The sequence below is a fragment of the Manis pentadactyla genome, chromosome 19 (genome assembly GCF_030020395.1).
Source record: "Manis pentadactyla isolate mManPen7 chromosome 19, mManPen7.hap1, whole genome shotgun sequence".
Classification (NCBI taxonomy): domain Eukaryota; kingdom Metazoa; phylum Chordata; class Mammalia; order Pholidota; family Manidae; genus Manis; species Manis pentadactyla.
Window position 1 is genome coordinate 1,755,443 of NC_080037.1, and position 20,001 is coordinate 1,775,443.

At 49.2% G+C, this 20,001-nt stretch overlaps 1 long non-coding RNA gene across 1 annotated transcript in view; it reads left to right on the forward strand.

The window, feature by feature from the left end:
• The window catches only part of LOC118919954 (uncharacterized), a 69,541-nt gene extending 55,519 nt beyond the window's left edge, over positions 1 to 14,022 (forward strand). Inside the window, exons 2-3 of the long non-coding RNA XR_005027737.2 lie at positions 8,274 to 8,387; positions 13,905 to 14,022. This is a non-coding gene — a long non-coding RNA (uncharacterized LOC118919954). The remainder of the gene's footprint in view (positions 1 to 8,273; positions 8,388 to 13,904) is intronic.
• The last annotated feature ends 5,979 nt before the right edge of the window (positions 14,023 to 20,001 follow it).

The window sequence follows — 20,001 nt, forward strand, 5'->3', positions numbered from 1 at the left end:
GATATCTTCCTGAAACACTGATGTCTTTAGAGCAACGTAATCTCCACGCACTTCTTAAAAACTAGCTTCCCTGCAGTCCTTCAATCTGTCAACACAATAGACTATAAACAAATAAAAATAAAGGTCCCTCCGCCCAGAGCACTCACCGCGTGCCCCGTGTGGGTGTTCTCGGGGACCGACTCTTCTGTGTTAGGTCTGTTTTCCCTCACGCTGCATAATCCTGGAGGGGAAGGACCGGTTTCTTTTGAGTCATGTGAAGCACTTAACCCAGTGCTCAGTTCATGTTTGTTGCATTAATGTTGACGGTGTCAGCTAAAGGTCACAGACCCCAGACTGCTCCCTCCCCTCCCGCCTCTATTCCCGTAGGCAGGGTCTCCACCCGTTCACACCGAGACTCTCCCTGTGCCTCGGCTCATGCTAGTGTCTCCCTTCCCGTCCTTCCAGAACTAGGCTGGGATTTAAAGAACTCCCATTAGTTACAAGCTGTGGGAACATGGACATGAATTCACATTCTCTGGGCCTTGCTCATCTGTATCTCTGAATGAAGTAACACCATCTCAAGGGCCCTTGTGAGAATCAAATGAGGTCATGTCGATGGCATTTCTTCCTAGACTGAACCAGGATAAACAAACAGAAGGCATAATTATCTTGGTGTGGCTCGTATCGTAGCCGCTTGTCCGTGGATAGGACTCCTGACCTGCTCTGAGAACCCTTGTGCCAGCAGAGACCGTTGTGTTCATCTTTGCAGCTCCCACGCCCTGAGCAGACGTCGGTGTGCCCTGGGAAGTGCCGGGCCGATTGTGCAGTTTGGAGCCTGGCCCTGTTCCAGCAGAGCAGCTAACACCTACCGCGGCGCGTGTAATGCTACAGGTGGCCACACACACACAGTTTGCCTTGTTTATGCGCCGAGATGATTTTCAAAGGGGAAAGAGTCATTTCCCTCATAGATGCCACATGTTCAAAGTCTACAGGATGAGTAACGAACACAATTCATGAAGAGAGATCATAGGAACGCAGCAAACAGCAAGTCCTAATTAAACGAAAGAACAGTCCACACCGGATGCACACTCTGTGTTCAAGCTGAGATCCTGTATTTTGTCATCCCACCTGGTTTTGGAGTAGGACTCGGCAGAGGGGCTGAGCTGGGAGCCGAGACGGGACGGCAGTGCAGCCCCCGTGGCGGGCTCGAAGCCGGGTGCCGGGTGTTTACATTCCAGGTCGGGGCCCCCTTCCAAGCAGGAGGGGATGGTGTGCCTAACGGACCAGCTGCCTTCCTGGACCCAAAGAGGGGGGACGATGTTGGGATGCTGTTGGGACGAGTCCCCCTTATATGACTTCTCTGGACGCTCTTACCGGCCCTCCCGGTGGAGTTGGGCCCTGGACCTCTGCATTCCTACAGCCTGTGCTCATGTGCACCCCGCACCAGCTCACTGCTGGGGACAAGAATGGCCTTGGGGCATGTCTGGCCTATCAGGCTTCCAAGAATGTTTTGAAAAGAGAAATTGAGTCAGTCAGATGATATGAGGCCTGAAATTCCCATCATCCTGCTAAGAGGCAATGCGGACCAAGCTCCTGGAGGTGACTTTGGAGACCCGCAGGGAGCGGCGGGCTGCAAATGCGCACGGGGAGTGGTCCTCATGGAGGCAGTCAGCCTCAGGGAGGCCGTCTTCCAGGGCGGCAAATCATGGGGAGAAGAGAAGGGAGGATGGGGGAGGGGACCCGGGGGAGGGGGAGGGGCTCAAGGTGCAGATTTACTGTTTATTTACTAGGTGAGGGACTCAGACAATGCGTTTGATCATCCTCAGTGACAATTTTACCTTCTGCGAAAACTTCATTCATTCATTTAGTTGGCAAACAATTTTCTGCTTATAAGCCAGACACTGTGCGGAGCGCTGGGGATACAGTGGTAAACATGATATAGACTTTGTCTTAATATGTGTACATAATCCAGAGTGAGATAGGGGTGAATGAATATGCTGTGACCGGGGGTGGCCAGGATGGTTTTGGTGCCTTTTGACAGGCAACCACTCCAATCCTGGGGGATCGGGAGAGGTTTGTGGAGGAATGACAGCAAGGAGGAGACCTGAGAAATAAATTAGCAGTTATCCTGGAAAAAGCTAGCCAGGGGGAGGAGGCGAACTGGACAGAAAGGACCTGGTGGGACGTGAGGACCTGCGGGCATTTCAGTGCAATTTAGGGAAGGAAAATGCAAGGAGGAGATACAGGGGTGGGGGGGGTGAGGCCGGCCCCGGATCGGGAAGCATCTTGTAGGCTGGCTGTTGGACGCTGACTTTCGTCTCAAAGAAAGTGAAAAGGTACAGAACGGTTTGGACCCTGGGGATTCTTTTAATAGAATTGTGTTTTTTTTTAGCAGTTGAATTCCTTTTTCCGTGTGGAAGCTGGACCGGAAATAGGAAGGGCAGTCAGGACGCTGTTCACACCATCTGGATAAGGGGCGAACGTGCCCTGAATTAAAGCAGTGGTTGTAGAGATGACAAAAAATAAATGTTTTGTTTCTAAGGCAGCACGAGGGTAGAACACAATAGCGGCTGGCATTCCTGGGGTGAACGGAAGTCGAGGGAAGCCGGACTTCAGTGGCGAGATGGCATCTTACTGTCAGCCTAGCAATGAGGTGCTCAGCAACCCAACCACCCCAGTGACCTTTGGCCTCTGTAAGTTTATAGTATTTATGAGTGTGAGCGTTTGCCTTAAGAACCAGCAACCAGAGCACCCTCAGCTCTCAGCCATGAAGACTATAAACCTACCCACCCCGGCATCAACACCGCCTCCTCTCCCGGGGAAAGGGAAGCTGTCCATCCCGACAGCAGTCCCTCCCTGCTCTGCACCTGTCCGCCTGACAGGCTGTTGGGAGCACTGCGGCCCCGACCCCCTCCTCCTCTCTGCGCAGAGCAGGCGTTGCTGGAACTGAGCACGGAGGCTTCCTGTTCACATCCCGCTCACCACGGGTCTCAGGGCCTCCCGGTGTCTGGAAGACAGCAGGTGTTCGACAAATACTGATGAATATGTGAATTAATGAGAAAGCGTAGTTTATATTTAAGCACTTTGGGGGAAAGGGGGCACGTGGTTGTTTTTCTGGGAACAGGAAGGGGAAAGACGAGTGGCCTCGGTGAGGTGCCTTCTTGTTAAGCGGAGCAGGACCACACACCAGCCTTCAGGCCTCTGCAAGCAGGCCATTCTGCGGGCGTGTTGCCGGCACGGTGAGATCCAAGCTTTGGGTTAGAAAACCCAAGCTTTCGGGTCCACACGTCGGCGACCAGCCGGACACTGCTTCATAAAGTAACTCATTTCGTTTCTATACTCCTCGCTTGGAGAAAACTTCACTTTGACACCTCTTTTCAGGTATTTTTCTCTGAGTATTTCCATAGCAACCACTGCACATGACACACGCTCGACTGAAACAGAGGATTTTCCCTGTTTAAATAATGGTGACATGTCTCAAGAGGGGGGAACTTGGAAACATCGTTTCCACGAGAGTGATGCCTAGAGAGAAGGAGTGGGGATGGGGGGGAGGCGGGAGGAAAGGACAGAAGGTGAATGAGAGACACAAGGACGTTCCTCAGTGAGAAAGAAAAAATAAAAAGGAAAAATTAAAGTTAGCCACAGAGCTGCCCCAGTTGCATTCTTGTACACACTTCACTTAAGCACATGCATGCACACACACATACACACACAGGGACACACACAGATGTACACAAGTAAGGAAAACATGCAATTGGGGGAAATCAGGTTTGGGACTCAATACCCACTCCTAAACTCTGTGATTCAGCAAAGCATTCTTTATGCCTGCCGGTTGCTATGGAAATACTCTGAGGAATGTGTCACATGCCTTGTGTGCCCCACAAGGAGGACACTTAGTAATGCAAATCACAGATACGCTCAAGAAGACATTAGAAAAGCAGGATTTCCCAGGCTGATTTCATTCCACGGACACAAAAACCTCTTAATGTTAAATCTCCAAAGAGTCCAAGTAGCCACAAAAAGGAATAGTTTCATTAGTGTTGTAAGTGAAAGGCTGCCTGGCATCCTAACTTAGCTGGAAAATCGCACCCATCTCTGCAACTGTGGGGACCAAAAAGCTTATTGGAAAACAATAGACCAGGAGACAGGAAGTCTGTTCTCTAGTATCAGACTGGCAGCCACGTCCCTGCCTGACTGGCCAGTTCCCACCTGTGGGCCTCATTCTGTTATTTCTCTTTGTAAAATGAGAATAAAGCACTGGGTAATTCCAACAGACTGCCCTCTCGGGAGGCTGCCGGTGGTACATGACCAAAAACATTAAAGTTGGCTTAAAAATAAAGGAAACTTAATAGGTGAAGGGGATAAAGAGGCATGAAACCTCAATCACAGTATGATTTAGTTGCAGGGATGAAAGTTGAGCGTAGAGAACAAGCCAGTGGCTCTGGAACACCTTTCCGTGGTGGCAGACCGTAACCACAGCAGTCGGGGTGAGCGCTTACCGGTGGACGTGGCTGTCAAATCACCCCGCTGTATGCTTGGAACCAATATTGTACGTCAACTACACTTCCATTAAAAAATATCAAAAACAAAACAAACAAAAAGACTATGTGGCTGGCCAAGGTCTCACACACACACACACACACACACACACACACACACACACACACAGAGGAAATGTATTAGGATCTTGAAATGGAAAATTCCAGAACTGGGGTTGACTTCAGATAAGGTTTGATTGCATGCCCCAGCAGTGCCACCAGGATCCGGTTTTGCTATTAACTTCATCCTGAGGCTGGTAAATGCACCAGCTCAGACAATATCGTGAAGACCGAGGGTCTTTCTGCCTGTCCTCTGTGCCCGGCCAGCTGGCATCTTGGGATGACCCCCTGCACGGTCCGAGGAGGGCACCACAGCTGTGAGCATTACGTGCTGATGGCAAATCCAAACAGGCAAGAGTAGTTTCCTTCATGCTTCCTTTTTTAAATGCAAAGCAAAATCTTCCCCTGGGTCCTTGCTTTCCTCTGAACATACTTTCTCTGGTGTCTGTCGGGGCAGAATGGCAATGCTCGCCCTTACGCACCCTGGGGAGGAGAGTGGGCCCAGGTGGCTTACGAACCTGCCCAGCCTCAGAGACGTGATCCTATAGTGATCCTATAGATCACTTCTCTGAATTGAAGCTAATACTATGTGATCACTTCTCAGCTGAAAGCTTAAAGGAGGCCTGGAGCCTGCTCGCTTGAAGACTTTTCTTTACCATACGTAGCTAACTCGGTGCTCTGTTTTAGTTGAGTTTCCGAAGGGGCACGTGTGGTCCAGCCAGGAGACTGCTTGGCTGAGGAGGGCGAGGGGCAATCACGCAAAGGGAGCCGCATGTGTGAGGGTGCCCAGAGTGGGCCAGCAGAAGCTCAGAGCTGTCCGGGAGCCTTGAGCAGGGGGTGGGTGGACGCAGAAGGTGGCCTGCGATGAACTGACGGAAGATGAAGCTCCAAAGGGAGGTTGGGATCAGATCACACAGCCCTGCTCTAAGCGACAGCTCTTCAGTTTTGCCCAAAAGCGCTTCTTTGGGAAGGTCTCCTCGGCTTCTGTGATCAGGGTCACATCTCTCTTGTATGTGCTCACGGCACCGTGAGCCTCCCTTACGTGGAGCTTAGCACGTGTTATTTTGGTTTACCTGGTGACCAACTGCTTGATCCACGTGTTTCCCCTTTACCAGACTGTAGGCCTGTGACCTTCTGCCTCCTCCCTCACATTTCTTTGCTCATAAGGTCTCCTCTGCTATAAGCTCCGTGAGGGCGAGCACCCTGTTCATTTCACTCAACTTTGGGTCCCCAGGAAGCTGTCGCATCAGTCCATGCGGCGGGAGATGCTGACCTGCACAGATGGGTGGTCATGAACACTGACCGGTACAGACCTCAGAAGGGATCAGCTCTCTCCCCGGAGGATCTCCACTTACTGCAAGCAGTTCAATAAGAGGCAGATCGCCTTAATCCTGTCCTGGGTTGAGATTTTGAAACTGGGTTTCTACCTCTGTGAGGTCTAGTCTGGTCTGGCCTCAGCCCTCATGAGTCCTGCTACAATTCCGGAGCAGTGTATCAGGTCCCCCTCCTTGCAGGTGGGCTCCGATCCCTAACTGCTTCTTAGTCTCTCAGCCTCCCAACTGGTGGGTGCCATCATGGAAAAGGGCTTTGTGCATGGGTCTCTCTTCTCAGGGACCCCTCATCTCTAGGAACTTGGCCCCCCAAGTCCTCACGGGCTTCATAGTTCTGTGACACCTCCAGACTGATTCTATGCAATGCATTCATGCAGATTTCTTATATGTATTTGACGGAAACATCAGTCTCATAAGCTGGTGAGCCACGGCTGGACTTGGAGGTTTCACAGCTAACTTTCTAGATCCAGATACAAACCCAGAAACTGAGTGAGAAAATACAGGAAAAGCACCCAACATAGTATTATGAACCGTGTCAAAGCACATTTCATGGTAGCCATTATTAATCTCCAAGAATAAAGCATGGCCTCTGTTTGAGGGATGGAGCAGCCACAAGCAAGGGGAATCCATGTGCAGGAGAACATATGGGACACACTCAAGTGCACAGGGAAGGGATGCCCTGAGGAATGAGTGAGGTCATACTCCCAAAGACAGACGGCCAGGAAGCAAACGTTAGCACAGGTAGAGAGCTTTGCAGGGAGTAAGAGATGCAGAAATAATAGAGATGATGACTTAGTGAATAAGGACATGGAAACATCTTCTATAAATATGTTCCACATGCTCCAGGATGTAAAGAAAATATAACAAAGAACCAGATAACTGTAATATCTGAAATGCAAACTGGCGGGACCAACAGTGGGTCAGGCCCTAGAGAAGACTCAGTGCACTTGAAGGCAGAGCAACTCTTCCAAAATCAATCACAGGGAGAAGGAATAAAAGCTGGAAAAAGGTGAGGAGGGATGCACGGAGGAGGGACCGGCTGGGGAGCCTTCAGAGACCAGGAGCCTCAAGCAAACTCCAGCTCTACAGGACAGATGGAGCTATGGGGAAGATACGGGCTGAAGAGTGTGTCCCTGGGGCACATGGTGGATTGTGGCCACTCATTCATTCTTTTTAAAATGCTTACTGAAGAATGCTGCCTCTATGGAGCACCTTCCATGTGCTCTGCTTTGCACTAGCCCCCAGAGACATGAAGGTGCAGAGACCCAGTTGGTAGTTTGCACAGGGAGGGAGACGAGCAAGCAGGGAACTGGAGCAGGTCGCTGAGTCCCACAGCAGAGGCGTAGACATGTCAGGCGGCCACTCCTCAGGGCCACGCAGGCGCAGGGCCAGCACTTGCCCCTGAACTTTGCACCCTTGGTGCCTCCCGTGTCCCACAGAAGTCCAGGCTCTGGGTAGGACAGGCAAATGGGGGTAGAAAGAAGTACTGGGTCAGACTGAGCCATCTGCATGCTGCTAACCACGATGCAGAATCCAGCGTTTGAGGGAAGCCTGAGCCTTTGAGCTGCGCAGAATCACTCATCTTTGAAAGCCCAGCCCAGAGGCCTTCCAAAACAGCACCACTAAAAAAGCAAAACAAACAGTAACAAACAGAAAGCTGAGTGTGGCTCACAGCCCCCGCCTCGGTGCCCACTGTGCCCTAACACACTCTTCTCTCTTCTGACCTGGGACACTTCGGTTCGTGGCTGGTCTTCCCTGCCAGACGGTGGGCGTGAGATGGGAAGGACTGTCTTGGCCAATGTCTTTGTTATGGGGCATTGTTTTTTTTGCAGTAAAATATATGTAACATCAACTTTTCCATTCTAACCACTTCTAATTACACAATCCAGTGGCATTAATTGCATTTACAAGGTTGTGTGACCATCACTGGTATCTATGTCCAAAATATCTTACTCAGTTTTCATATTCTTATCACAGGGCATGATGCAATATTTATTGAGTGAATTGTTAAATTGATGCATGATTTATTCCCACAGTCGAGAGATCGGCCATAAATACCACAGCAATTTTGATTTCCTCTGTTACTTTGCAAAAAGTGAAGGAGAACAGAGGTTATAAGATATAAACAAGTTGTAGATAGAAACAGTTACATCAAAGGAAGTAACTTTAGAAGGAAAACCTGTGTTAATGAGGAATCAGGACATGATTTTGCAGAAGCCACACGACAGACTCAGTGATCTCCACAACAGGCGGCAGGTTCCCTGGCCAAGGAGTAGGTCTGACGGCCTCTTGAGGGTGGATTGACTCCTGAAGGTGTTCAGGGAAGATTTTTGAAGCTTCATTAGTTTTTTTCTCTTCTCTCAAGGAGGAGGACATGCTGGTCCTATTACCGACTTTACATCTGGAAAACAGACTTGAGAATAATAATTCTCTGTGCTTTATCAACACGTGAGTTCACAGCGGCAGGCCCAGAATGCAGGTGAATATTGCCTCAATACCACAGTAATGGGGCAGAAGGAGGGGAGGGCAGACTAGTGATCAGAAGTCTTAGGTCATATGGGATAATCAACAAAGGTTGTTTTACTGTAATGAAGATTTTCTTAACGTGGTAAGTGTGCTATCTGATAATGCTAATGTCCCCTGCTTTGCAGGGTACTGAGGAGCTAGTTATCTGACTGTGCTGTCTGTCAACCGGGAGGGCCTGGTGAGACCCAGCCCAGAGGCTGAGGGGCAGCAGTGACCCCCAGGACCCCCTGACCACGGGGCAGCCAGAAGCTCAGATGCAAGGCTCTTCAACTCCTACTGGTTCTATAACTTTTTCATGTTTGCCTATTTACATTCACACATATTTATATAAAGGTTAGGATAATTAGTATTAAAGCAAGCAACATAAATTATTGTCTGAGCAACTTTTCCTCCCTCTTGAAATAACTGTGGTCCACTCCTCACCCCCAGCTCCGGAAGAGCACACAGGTCCTCTCTCCGTGCGCAGTGTGGGACCCGGCATAGGACCGGGGTTCTCAGTGAACTGGGACTCGTATGAAAGACTGTCCCACTGTCGCAAGAGAAAAATGAGTTTTTTCCAACGTGTTCTCGATTATGGCCACTTCTTCATGGGAAACAGCCCTGCAATTATGCTCACCGCCATCCAGGGAATAACGGTCACTAGCAGAAAAGAAACAGCCTTCAGAGGCTCTGTCTAGGGATCCATCCGTATCAACAGCAGATGATGGAACTGATTCCTTCCAATTTGGGACCAGGACACTTTTTTAGTGGAAGCCAATCAATCACTGATTTTTTTCCCCTTTGTGTTTTTCCCCACTTCTCTTCCCAACTAACGCATATAAACTTAGACTTCAGAGAATCTGGATCAAAGATACAGAACCGAAAAACAAAAATGAAATATTGGCTTAAAGTTACTAAAATGATAACTTTAATGTTATTTATAAACTTAAAATTCAGCTTCTGCAGGCCTCAGTAATTATCATGTAAACACACACAAAGATAATTTATAGTTTCTATAGCCCTAAATTACAGTCATCTTAAAAAGTTCCTGAGATGGAGACACATGGGTACTTCCAGGCAAGATGGGCTCAGGGCTGGGACTTACTTAGGGCACACATGTTAGGGGGGGCTTCCCTTGCATTTCTACCTTAACTCTGGCTCTTTTTAAAATGTAAATATTCGACAAAGTCTCTATTTGACAGTCCCAATACTTTTTTGTAGAGCTATTGTTACATAATGATATATTCTGTTTACTTATTTTTAAGGATTATGCAATAAGCATTTCATTATACTTGCAAAGATGGCTTACTGAAAATTTTCCTATTGTTAAATATTTGGATTTTTTCCCATTTTTTTCCATGAGCTAAATAGGGCTGCTATAAAAATCTTTGTACAAGTGACATACAAGAAAGTTAAAATCCAAATGTAAAAGCCATATTATTTCTGCTAGCTCTACTAATTATTATGCTTGAAACATGGCAGCATTATACACTCAGAAACACAGCCAGGTAGTGATGTTTCTAACACAAACAGATTGTAAATTCACTGACTTGTCCGTCATATCGAATGATGGTGGAAGACTATTCTATATAACTTTTTTTATATTTAATTGGATCTTAAACTTTTTGAAATATTTTACTTGTTTTTTTTATTCTGTAGTATTCTACAGATGCTATGTATTTTGTCACAGATTCAATGACGTATCTCAACATTACTGTATAAGCTTGTCTGTGCTGACAGCTTAAATACTTCAATCTACGTTCAAATACTGTACTTTAATATTCTAAATAAAAAAAGCTTCAGTAACATTGTCAACAACCACCTAATTAGCCTGCAGATACCGCCACACTCAAGCTCAGTATGTTCTTTTCCAGATGGGGGGCTGTTGCATCTAAAGGTTGGTTGTTTCTGTTCAAACAGAAGCCTTTTCCCCAGCTCAGAGCTCAGGCGTCTCTTCATGTTTCCCAGCAGTGCGTCTCGCCTATCCCATCCATTGAACACTGAGGTCTGCAGTCGCAGAGAAGGCTGGAAAGGGACGTCACAAGGAAACGTTCTCAGGCGTCCTTTTGTAGGGAAGGGCTGTCTCAGAACGGCTCTCATTCGGTTGGAGCATCTCAGACATACAAATCGCCTTCTTAAAACAGCTGAGGACACCGGGCACCCAGGCAGACTGGTGCATGACCTTCGTTCTGCCATGCTGCATTCAGACACTGATGCCAGCAAGAGACGCCTTTTTGAACGGACACACACTCCAGCTCATTGCTTTTGAAACTATCAGTGCTAAAAAGGAAAAACAAAGCACTTCTTTTCTCTTCTTTAAATTTTTTAAATGTCATCAACTGATACTTATGTAAGACACAATATTTATCAGAAAAATAAATATGAAATGAAGATACGCAAAGGCAAAGACAAAAGTATATGAAAAACAAAAATACCAGTCCCCAATTTGGCATTTACTGTTAGAGACCATTTTAATTGTCTTATTATTATGGTTAATATAAATATATCTATTATAATTATGCTAGAGATTATATTAAATTAGAGTTAAATGAACAGAATCAGAACAAACACAGCATAGGTTCAATTACAAAAACTACACATTTTTCATAGCAAGTGTGCATATCGGTGGGACATAGGGACTTTACCTAGCTCGTTGTGAGCGGATCTGACACCCAGGCTTAAAATAACTCCATTCTAGAGGGCCTGGGATTTACAGTCAAAGATACGTGGCCTTATCTCAGTCGCTTCTGGCTATGTAATCTGAGATAATTCACTGTTTAGCTGCCATTTCTTCATTTGTAAAGTGTGGATAAAAATAAAATCAAATAGGGTTGTTGTGAGAATCAAGTAAGGCTATACATGTAAAGTTCTTAGGGTTGTACCTGGCATAGAAAATGCTAGGAAACAATAGCCAGTGTTTCTGTTACAGGACCAACCAGCACGGAAAAGGTTTAGGAAGATTTAGTGATGAGAAATGCCAAGCACAAGCGTGCATCTGGTTTCAGGGGCCCACATGCTCTGGAAACCCACAATATAATAGACTGCTAAACTCGTAAGAGTTCATTAAGGCTGCCAGATACAAATCCAATTTGCACTATCATTAACCAACAAGAAACATTCGTAACAGAAAATAAGATGCCCTTCATAGTACCAAGAATTCCTCAAGTTTTTAGGAACAGAAATTAACAAAGAATGCACCAAATTTTATGAATAAATCTTTCAAATGCTACATCCTTCAAATCATTGTCTTTCAAAATACATGAATAATAAATGAACGAGTGCATGGAATTATCAGACAGTATAAATTTGCCATTCTCCCCTACATTAATCTTATATATTCAATGTGTTTGAGTATCTGCTCCAGAAATTTTTGAGAAGTTTGATAAACTGCTTCTACAGCCACACTGAAGAATTAAGCTTTATAAATAGTTGCCCATGTTGTATGTGTGTGAACACACACACACACAGCAAGGGGGACATAGCACACCAACATAACAGCGAGAACACAGGGAACCCATTAGCGTGCCCAGGAACAGAGCATGTGGGTAATGAGATGATGTCTGCTAGAGGCAGGGAACAGATACATTGTTTAGCAGGTGGTGCTGGGAAAGCCGGCTCACTTATTGAGAAGGACAAATTTACATTCCTATTCATGCCATATAAAGAATGAGCTCCTAATGGCTTCAAAACCAAAATGTCAAAGGCACAACGTGGGAGAAAAAAATGACTTGAGGGTGGGAAAAGGGGGTTGTTTTAAACAAGACTCTATAAGCACAAACTGTAAGGTTAGAAGGAATTATATATTGGAATTATAAACATTGGAAAAAAGTAGGGAAATGAGTAAAGGATGCAGCTAGGCGATGCCTCAAAGGAGAAACCCGAATGACTGAAGTTCAGGAGGTTCTCACCTCCCCCATAGTAAGGGACAGCAATTAAAATAATATCATGCCACTTAATATCCATTCAATTGGCAAAAATTTAAACGCTAGAGGACTCCAAGTCTTCACCAGTTTGGGGAAATAGGAATCTACAGGCATAGGAGGTGGGAGTTGGAACTGGCAGTCTCTCCAGAAAGCAGTCTGGCCTCTCTGGGGGACTCAGTGCGTGCCTGCGTTCAGCAGTCCCTCTCCTGGGGACATGCCCGAGAAAGTCCCGTGCAGGCCCACGAGGCACCACATGGAAAACTGTACACCGTGGCATTATTTGTAGCAGCAAAGTGCAGTCCTTCATCAAAGGGAATATTATGCAGCTCAGAAGCAATGTACTAGTGAGTAGTCACTGGAACGTGGTGTTAAATGACAAGGTAAGAAGTACAGTGAGACACTATCATGCACGTTAAAGCACATACATACACCAAATCCCACTGCATACTTCCCACAGATGCATGCATACCAGGAGCACACGTCACACATGTTAGGGGAGGTGCTGCTCAGTGGTAAGGAACAGCAGCGGACAGCGGGGGAGGGGAGCCAGGACAGACCAAGGAAGGGACTTCACAGCGCGCCATGAGCTGAGGCGTTTGATTAAATCATGTTTTGCACCTGAAATCTAAAAAGTTAAGAAAGAAAAGGGGCACGCACAGGACAGACCAGATGCCACCAAACGCAGGCTTGGACCCAGGTAGATTTCCTAAGCTCCCTGGAACACACAGCCCCCAGGGCTGAAAATGAAGACGAGACTCGGTTCTTTCATTCATGAACTGCAGTTTTCCCAGACTGCGCTTCAGTCTCTTCGAGTTCTTTCCATTCCGCAGCCCTCGCGCTGATGAGCCCCGTGGGGGTGGAGGGCACGGTCTCTGTCCCGAGACGCTGGCGCAGAAGCCTCCCCCCGGCTGGGGTAACCCAGAGACGCTCGGTGCTGTTCTGGCCCGAGTGTTATTTTCCATGTTTCTCCCCCACACGCTGGCGGCCCCGTGGCTGCCGTCCAGGGAGTCAGAAGCCAGAGCTTGGCTCTGGACGCGCACCCAGAGGAGGGGCTTGGGTCCCGCCGCTGAGGCTCCCAAAGTTTAAGGAGGATCCAGAGGCCGTGCTGCTGCCTCTTCGAGCCTCCGTGAGCGGAGGAAGGGGGAGGCTGGGGCCCCCAGCTGTTCCCCAGTCTGTGTGCTGGGCCTCACTGTGCGGCCTTGGTACAGGACGCCCCACGGCGGGAGGACTTCCAGAGCGGGGCCGACGCGTTCCCAGGGGAGGCGTGATCTGCCCCTGGCTCTCGCCCGCCTCCAAGCTGGACGGGAAGGTCAGCTGGCCAAGCCTGTCCTGGTGAGGGCCGTGGCCTTGGGAAGACCGGGCGGTGGGGGGGGTCTCTCCGGTGCGGGGCATCACCGATGAGCAGAGAGGTTCCCGGGTGATCAAACGGCCTCCGGAAGTTCCTGTCCTTTATCAGACCCGCTGCTGGATAGTTTGTGTAATACTTTAATAGAGAATATACATGTCACAAATATTTTAATATTTCGATGAGTACATTTCAATATCATTTGTCTCCTTTGCAATCCTAGGCAGTTTACTTTATGCATTTGAAGACATTTCTACGGCAAATCTGTGGCTTTGCCACAGAGAAGTTTCCCCGAAGCTGCGCGTTAGAGGAGACGACCTCCAGGTGGGAGCTGGGGCGCGGCAGGTGAGTGTGCCCGGCGTCTGCGGAGCCGGGGGCCAGGGGCTATCCGAGCATCGCCGATGAGTCGGTCCCACGGCCTTGCTCACACCAGCGGCGTGCAGGTGGCTTCTCCCTGGGGAGTTTGCTTCCTCAGGATCCCAGAAGCAGCTCGTCTTCATGGACGATGCTCGGCAGTCGTGTTTCTCCAAACATCCACTGAGGCTCAGGGCCCACAGGACTGGCTGGTGCCCTGGAGCTTGGTTCCGATGCAGGGATCTTGTGGGGCCTTCCCCTGGGATCTGAACAAGTTCTGCAAGATGCTGATGCTCCAGCCTGTCTTGTCTGCCACTGGGGTAATAAGGCTTCCTATCTGTAACATGCTTTGTCACTTTCCGACCACCCCACCCAGTCCCCTCAACTCACAACGCTGTGGGCTGCGTGCACCTTGTCCTCCGTGGGAGGAGCAGGCTCGGCAGAGGGCAGAGGGGACCGGCACCCAGAGCCTCAGACCCTCAGCCAAGGACTCTGCCCCAACACGGGCACCCTCACACACCCCTCACAGAAAGGGCCTCTGTCACCTCTACCCGCTCTTCTCATCCTGGAGGGACACACTTCCCCGAGGACCCCTCCTGCCCCCCACGAGGAGCCCTCTCCCTGCCCCAGGAAGCTCCTGCCCTCTGACCTGAGGGGCTTCCCGCCTGAAGGGCCCCACTCTGTGTTCTGGCCTGGGTCTCATACTGCATCTCGGGTTGACCCAGCTTTGCTGACTGACCCTAGGCCGGCCTGAGCCCAGTTCTCTCAGACCCAACACCAGTTTCAGAGATTTGTCATGAAAATAACAAGACCATGTATGAAGATGCTTTCATAGTCCTACAAAGTGTTTCATACATGTCCCTGGATGCTATCAACAACCAAAGGAAGGGTGGGCCGGGGTGGGGGGAGGCACAGAGGCGGCTCTGGGGACACTTGGCTCACTCCACTCCTGGCCAAGACATGCTTTAGTGTATAACCTTGGAAAAAATTGCTGCCTTCCTGAGCCTTAGTCCTCATTTTTGATAGAAATGATTTGTCTTCCTATCGAAGTTCTTGCGGCAGTGAAGAAACAACCTTAACGCAATGCCTAGTGCTCAGTGCCTGTGCTGGGATGGTGGTGCTATTATTATTTTCTCCTCTGGACCAGGGTCTTTTCTCCAACATTTAATGTCCCACAACTTTAAGCAATGTTTTGCAAACAACAGGTGCCCCAAAATATTGAAGGAATTATTATTATTTTTAATGCAGTGAGGTAATAACAAGATGGGAACCAGTGTACTGTTTCAGCAGTTCTGTCCAGGTAGTGCATCTCCCTGTTGCTTCCACATACCAGAGCAGGGTGAACGTTGTCTGCCTTGGGCCTCGTCCCGGTTATCCTCTCCTCTGAAGACCAAGATGCTCAGGTGCAGGTGGTAAAGACCCGCTCTGCCGGCATGCCCTGCACGTCCTCACTGGCTTGCCCGGACCTCCCTAGCCTCATGCCCGCAGGGCACCAAGTTCAGCCCAGAGTGAGCGTGGGGCCCGTCCTGCCCCAGGTGAGCCTCGGCTACAGTTTGGCCGCAGCCTCAGGAGACACCCTGGGCCAGAGGCATCCAGCCTGCTGGGCCCTGAGCTGCACATGGGGCTTCGCAGGCTCCGTCGCCAGCAGTGGGTGAGCTCCGTGGCTCTGAGCCCACATGGACGGGGTTTCCAACTCTCAGGAGCCAGCATTTCTGATCACAGTCATTCCACCTGCTCCGCGACCCAGGGTCCAGGGAGAGGCAGGCAAGGCTCTGAAGACAGGACGGTTCTCCCCCCTCCCTTCCTGAATTCCTCTGAGGAAGCAGTCCTTGGGTTATACACAAAGAGGGAACTAAAACACCCGCTGTGGATGCTGGGATTTTTACTATGGGAGTTAATTAGCCGCTGACAAATGAAAAAAGGGAGGTGTTTATAGCCTTTGAATGTTAAATTAATTAAATGCACAGCTGGGCACTATGGCATCATCCCAGCAGATACAATGAAGCCAGCACACACCTCTAGCTCCTCAATTCTAGGAGCCCATAACACAGGGCATTAAACAAATAAGACTGCAAAGGCTTCTAGCTGTGAACTCTCCTCGAGTGGATATCTTACTTTATGTCCCACTTTATGCCTATAAGCAGCCTTCATTTGCATCTTCTCATTGGAGTTCACATCAGCCCCGGGAGCCTGCGGTGTTCTTCCCAGTTTTACAGATGAGGAAATGAGTGTACCGAATTCAAACATGGCTCGAGGGTACGCAGCCAGTATTTGTTATTTTTTGCTGTGGGACAAATTACACCAAAATGTAGCATCTGAAAACAACAAACACAATCTCACAGTTTCTGTGGGTCAAGAATCAGACCCTGTGAGCCGGGTGCCTCTGGCTCAGGGTCCCCGAGGCTGCCATCCAGCCACAGCTGAGGCTCCCCTGGGGCAGGACGGGCTCCACGCTCACCTGGGGTGGAGCTCGGTGCCCTGCAGACATCAGGCTAAGGGGGTCGGGGTGAGCCAGTGAGGACGTGGCTGGGGAGCTGGCAGAGCAGGTCTATACAACCTGCCCGTGGGCATCCTGCACACAGATTTCCACGCATCCCGAATCTGCTCCAGGAAGAAAAGCCATACGGACAGACCGGTTTGTCGATCACACCTCGCTTCCAGAGACAGGATGTGAACATGCACGTTGTACACGCTGTGCAGGTAGAGACCAGCGCTTAACAGGCGCCATCTCAGGGAGGGCACTCAGCATCCCAGAGCCTGTTTGGTCATTTCTGAAGTGGGATCTCACGGGCATCAAGGCAGTTCCCATAAAGCACCTCTCATGCCATTTGACCAAACACAGGCAGTCAGCACGTGGAGGCCAATAAATCAGTGACATTCAGTCACCGGAGACTAAGGGTCTGAGGCCCGTCCTCCTAAACCCTCCACACTGGCACTTTTTAAATCACCCAGGAGACTCCACGGTGTGGCCAGGGCATGAACCATGGGGCCCAGTCATGAAGGGGACTTGCAGACTATGCTGAGAGGTTGATAATTTATTTAGAAAACATCAAGGGAGATGTGAGCAGGGCTTTAGAACCGTTCTACCTATACAGTCTGGAAGACGGGACAGAGGAGAGCTGGGAAGCAGGAGTTGGCGGAAACGACGGAGGTCAGGTTGGCGAACCAAGTGGCCACAGTGAGGAAGGGCATGGACGGAGGCCAGGACCCACGGGCAATGAACTGGTTGCCTGTGGGATGTGAGCGGGACGGTAAGCCACAGGTGGCTGCACTGGAGCAGTGGGGAGACAGTGGTGGGATCCCCAAGGAAAGAAATGCGAAGAGCAATAGGAACGAGTGAGGAAATGGTGGAAATATGAGTTTAGTCTGAACTGGACAGCCAAGCAGAGATGCACGACGGACCACTGGAATCCCAGTCAAGAACCGAGGAGAGAAGAAAGACGTGAGCTGGAGATCATCATTTAAGGACTGCCAAGCCAAGGGAGTGGGTGGCATCTGTGAGAAGAGAGTTGGGGATGAGCCCACCCTGACAACCCAGACCCGGTGCATGTGTGAGGCCAGCAAGACCCTGGCTGGCGACGAAACGCAGTCTTGTGTGGGGACGGGGAGAGGGCAAAGAGGGACAGCCTCCCAAATGCCAGCCCACAGGAGACGAGGGGCACGAGGGGGGCATCCAGGCAGCATGACACTGGGAGAACCTGAGGCTGGTGGTGCCCAGGCAACAGCAAACGCTACGACTCACCCAGATTGCATTGCGGTTTCCGAAACTGGGGGTGCAGGCAATCATCCTTCTTAAAAAGGGTTGCCTCTGCTCCGTTTCACTCCGGGTCTCTGACAGGACCTCACGCATCATCTAGCCGCCCACTGCTCAAACATCTGCTTTCCGGCTCACTGGGTGTCTGCTGGGTCCTGGCTCATTCCTGCAGACGGACCGCTCATAGATAAACGTACCCTCTCAGCCACCCGTAACCTGCCACCCAGCTTGCCCAGGGAGCTTTTAAGTTTCAAGGATCACACGTTCTTCTCACACAAGTTCTCCCTTGTCATGTCTACAGTCTCTTATTCCTTGTACATACTTTTCACACATCTTCCATATTTAATTAAATACACACACTTTCTATGTCACAGCTGGTAAACCCCGTGTGTGAAGCCCCCCGGGGCTCTGATTCTGCCGTGTGCTCTTTCCCAGTGGCTGTCACTCACGGCACCTTGTTTTCTCCATGCTTTGGGTGGATTCTTGTTGGAATGAGTGTTATGAGACCGATGTCCCGCTGAAACTATATTCTTCCCTAAAGAATCCACTGTAGTCAGATGGCAGGAGCTACCGGTGGGGCTCCACCTGGGTATAAAATGTCAGCATGCAGATTTTTAATTAAATAGTTAATATGAATTTGGTACGAAACCCCCAGGAGAGCCAATTTTCAGTTAAAAACTCTCAGGGTACAATTATTTTTTTCCCCCTCTCCATCTGCAGCTGAGTTTAAGGCAGACAATTTTCCTCACGGACTCTTTTTATGGAGCTTCTTTTTTTCTTTCAATCTAACCTATTTTTTTTATGGAGAATAGATGGCCTGACAGCATTCTGGATTTTTTTTACCCTCTGATCTGAGTGGGCTCCTACACCAGGGTGTCACCAAGGGTGCCGGGAATTAGCTGACTTCTCCAGGATAACTGGCGGTTCAAAAGCTTCACTCTCCCTTTGGGGTCCTGCTTCTACTCTGCTTTCATCAAGCTGAAATCACAAAAACTAAGGAGCAGAATGTCCCGTGGAGCCTGTCAGTCTATTCCTGGGATTGAATCCCACCCGGGTCTTCTCTCTTCATCACTGTGCAGTTTGGTTCATCTATTTGCTGCTCAGAATTTGTCATCTGTAAATAAACATAAATAATTATATCGTCTACACATCTGGCTTTCATGGAGACTCAAGACAGTGAATGCAGAGTGCCCGGAACGAAGAGACTTAGCCCGATGCCTGGGTGGCAGACGCTCTGACAAGCCTTGGCGGCAGGCTCCCCTGGGATAAGTGTCCTGGAATCTTTAAAGACTACACACCGGCCATTCCCAGGCAGGCCCCTGCCCACTCAGCCCGAGTGACAGTGACAAACGGAAGACCTGGTTTAGAGTCTTTGAGATGGACTGAGAGTAGCAGGGAGAGGAGCCTCTTTTTCTCCATCTTGCGCATGTCATTCTGGGCTCCAATCAGAAACCACCCACTGGCACACACGAGACCTTTCCTGAGGTACGAATGATTGCCTCTGAAGAGAACATGATATATGGGGTGGGCAGAATCTCAACCAAGAGGCCACATACTGCTTATTACACAGAATATTGAAGACTTGCAAGGAGCAGGAGCTCAGTGGTGTCTGGGCTGCGAAGCACGCATTCTCCGCCAGCCAGGATGCTGGTCTTAATGATCACACGCAGCAGCCAGCGGTAATCTAATTCACGTATTCCTGATCCACTCATGCTAATGTGATTTCAGCCTGCCTGATGGACCCAAGGGATGCGCAGGCCACACTCTCTCCTTCGGATAATTTGGTCAGGTGAGAATTAATGAGAACTTAATGTCCATTCGAAAATTCTTTGCCTACCGGATTTTACATGTGGCAAAGCACCGTTACTTTTAAAGGATTTTTATAGTTAGTTGATGGATGATGGGACTATGGTCACTTTGTGCTTTTTTGTCCAGTGTGCCCTGCAGTAATCATTTAAAAGTCCGTCATCCCAAGAAGCAGCACTTTACGCCAGCATCGTTAACTGGAGGTGCTCTTACGTCGTATGAGATGTTTAACTATGATACTGTGGAGCCACGGCCTCCATCACTGCTCCCCTGAGGGGTGTTTCTATAAAATGGAATTGACTTGCCGGCAGCTTTACCTCTCTGTAGAGTTCATTCAGCTTTGCACAAGTGTTATTTGAACCCACAATGAGCATCTTAGCCTGAGCTCCCCAGGAAACAGACTGTG